The sequence below is a fragment of the Aquarana catesbeiana genome, linkage group LG07 (assembly GCF_042186555.1).
Source record: "Aquarana catesbeiana isolate 2022-GZ linkage group LG07, ASM4218655v1, whole genome shotgun sequence".
Lineage (NCBI taxonomy): Eukaryota > Metazoa > Chordata > Amphibia > Anura > Ranidae > Aquarana > Aquarana catesbeiana.
Genome location: NC_133330.1, coordinates 208,844,375 through 208,847,715, shown reverse-complemented (window position 1 = coordinate 208,847,715; position 3,341 = coordinate 208,844,375).

Here is a 3,341-nt window from a genome sequence, read left to right as displayed (position 1 = left end):
GATCACAATAATCTTGGCTAGCAACTTGATGTCCAAGTGGAGGAGAGAGATGGGACGATAGTTGGTCCACGAGGAGAAATCTGACTTAGGTTTGGGTAGCATAGAAATTATAGAGGTTAGTGTTTCAGTTCTAAATGAGTGCCCGACTAATTGAAGGCTTTAGTCAACAAAGGTGTTAAAATGGGTGCAAATTGTTTATAGTAAGCCGCTGAGAACCCATCATGTCACGGTCATTTGTTAGGTTTCAAAGCCTTAATAGCTGTTGTGACCTCCAAGTCTGTAATAGGGCACTCAATCAGATCCAGTTGCTCCTGATTAAGGGTTGGAAGAGTAATATGAGAGAAGAGAGCATCAGCATTCACAGAGTCAAAGTCCTGTGTAGGGGAGTAAAGTCTGGAAAGGTTGGAACAGAATATCTCAAGTATTTTAGCTGGGTTGCTAGTGTAGGTATTGCGAGTCGTTTTTAGGCATATAGATATCTTGGGGTGATGAATTGCTCGCAAAGTGCGTGTCATAGGTGTGTCATGTTTGTTGGCCCTAAGGTAGAATATATGTTGGCATCTGCGGATAAGCTTATCGGCAGAGTCCATGAGAAATAGTTCAAAGTCAAGTCGGGCTCTATCAAGATGTGCATTGGTGTTAGCGTTTGGGGTGGACTGAAATGCTGCATGGCATGCGTTAAAGTTGGCTTCTAGTTGCTGAAATAGGATTTTGCGGTCCTTCTTAAGGGACGCTGACTGTTGAATTAATTTGCCACGAATGACAGCTTTGTGAGTTTCCTAAAGTGTCAGAGCAGAGATATCATCCATATCGTTAATAGGTAGTCTTTAAGAGCCACTTCGATATCTAGACAGTGAGAGGGGTGGGAGAGAATAGTGTTATCAATACTCCAGGACGTGTCTTGTGTTCTGGGGATTGGGGAGGCTATGGTGGTGCATAATGCGCAGTAATCGGTCGGGGTGATGACAGAAGAAATGATCTCCGGGATCATGGTTTGTGTGGATGAGAGTAATGTGTATAGCGCTTGCTAACAGGATTGAGTTTTCGCTATGTGTCAACTAGGTGGTGTGTGGATAGTAGGTGTTGGAAAGTCAATTTGCTAGGGCTAGATGGTGGGGCTGGTGGTGATTTTTCAAGAAATGGAAGGATAGTCTGATTGGAATCCCCGCATAGAACTACTGTACCAAATTTGTGTTTGTCTACCACTTGAAAAAGATGTGAAAGAAAGGCTGTGGGGTGCTTATGGGGAGCGTAATACAACACAATTGTGATCGCAGTGTCTGAGATGTGGCTAGTGAGTATGAGGTACCTGCCCTCAGGATTATTAACTTGCGAAGAAAGGGTAAATGGCATGTAGCGGTTGAAACCTATAAGGGTCCCTCTCTGCTTGGTTGTGGCTGAAGCAGTATAGAATTGTGGACATGAGCTACTGGGGAATTTAGGGCCAGCCGTTTCATTAAAGTGAGTTTCCTGTAGGCAGATAACATGGGCCTTAGTGGCTGCAAAAGAACGTAGTGCCTTGGTGCGTTTATGAGGGACATTGAATCCTTGATGGAAAGGCCATAGTAATTCCAAGGCCGCATGATTATGAAGAGGATATTTCCTGGGGAGAGAGCCGCAGCCACCGTGTGGAAAAAGAGAAAAGGGGAGAAAAGGACAGAATGGGAAGGAGCATAACAAAATAGAACAACCCTTTTAGGTGCAATGAACATTATCGTACAACAGCATGACAACAGGGTATGGGAGCGCCCCAGGGGAGCATCAAGTGGTCCCATGGAGGCTCTGTGACTACCATCAGATCTCTGCATAATAGGGGCAGGAGTCCGAGGGCAGTAAAAGGGGGGAGTAAGAAGTTCCAAAGGGGGGAACAACACCGGAGAGGAAAAAAAATAAAAGGTACAAACAATAGTTGATCATGAGCATATACCGTAAGCAGGATGTCAGTAATAACAAGGTAAGACAGCCTGGTTCAATTGTTGATCAGCATACATGTAAAAAAAAATAGAAGTAGGGTTAGAACATTGTAAAGAGAAGTTGAGGAAAATGGTGCTGCCCTATTAACAGTGGTTAAATAGTTAAAATAATGAGAATGTGTAAACACACTACAAGTGATCATGCAATTTCTAAGCAAAATACACAGATAAGAGGCTATGTGCCAAAGACATGCGTGAGAGTGACTATAACCTATGATTTATCAACCAATTAAGCAAGAGCTAGCATATGTGTAAAGGTCAAAATAAATATAAATAAAACCACTTAAAGATAAGCGTGCAGTCCCTGTGTGTTGTATAAATGTGATAGTAAGTGCCGTGTATTACGAAAAATGAAATAAATAAACGGTAACCCCACTGATTCCAAAGATCTAAAGTATTGTGACAGTGTGACGCCCCCTATGGGGCTAACAACAACAATAGTAAAAAAACACTAATTATTGATTTATACCATTTCAGTAACGTGTGTATTAACTCCCATGTGTGCTGTTTCTGAAAAAGTGATCAGTAATTCCTGAACCTCTATGCTAACATATATTAAGCCGCAGTGGGACTCATGTAATATATATACAGAATCTATACAAGCAAATGTGTGTACAGGTAGGCAATTGTTAGTAAGGCTCTGGCATATAAAACATATATAATAAAAGTCTCTGTGAAAAACAACCCCGGAGGACGAGAGTCTCTGTGGGGAAACAGAAGTTCTATAGAAACCAGGGTCCAGCCAATATGCAGTTTATAGATGCCAGGAACAAGAAACAGTGACTTCCGTGCTCTTATCAGCTGGTGACTTGAAGTGCCCCCCCCCCCCCGTGCTCCCCCACTCACCAGAATTAATCACCCCCACAGGGTTATTGAGCGAAGAGTGGGTGTCTTGGGATGGATGTCTCTGTAGATATCCTGCTTGCGTTCCACTGCTCCGTGAGATCACTCCAGTGATTCAACTCAGAATTCCAACCAAGCGTTCCAGGGCTGGGCTCCTCCACAGCTTCCCACCACCAATCTGTTTTATCCTCCGCCACAAAGAAAGAAACAGGGGGCTTCCGTAGTGAAGTATGTCCAGTTTATTAAAATTTAAAAGTACTTTAAAACCGTAGACCCAGTGCAGACACGGCTGCAGACAAGGATGAGACCAGGAATCAAATCCGAACATCAGGGTTATAACATTGCTTAGACCACCATGCTCACATGGTAGTAGAGGTGAGAGGGGTACCTGAGGCAGGTCAGTATGAAGTAAGGGGAAAATAAAACTGGGAGTATGCTATAGGCCCCCTAACCTGAGGGAGGAAGGGGAGACAGATCTCCTATCACAATTAGGATTAGCAGCAAGGATGGGAAGGGTTATCTTAA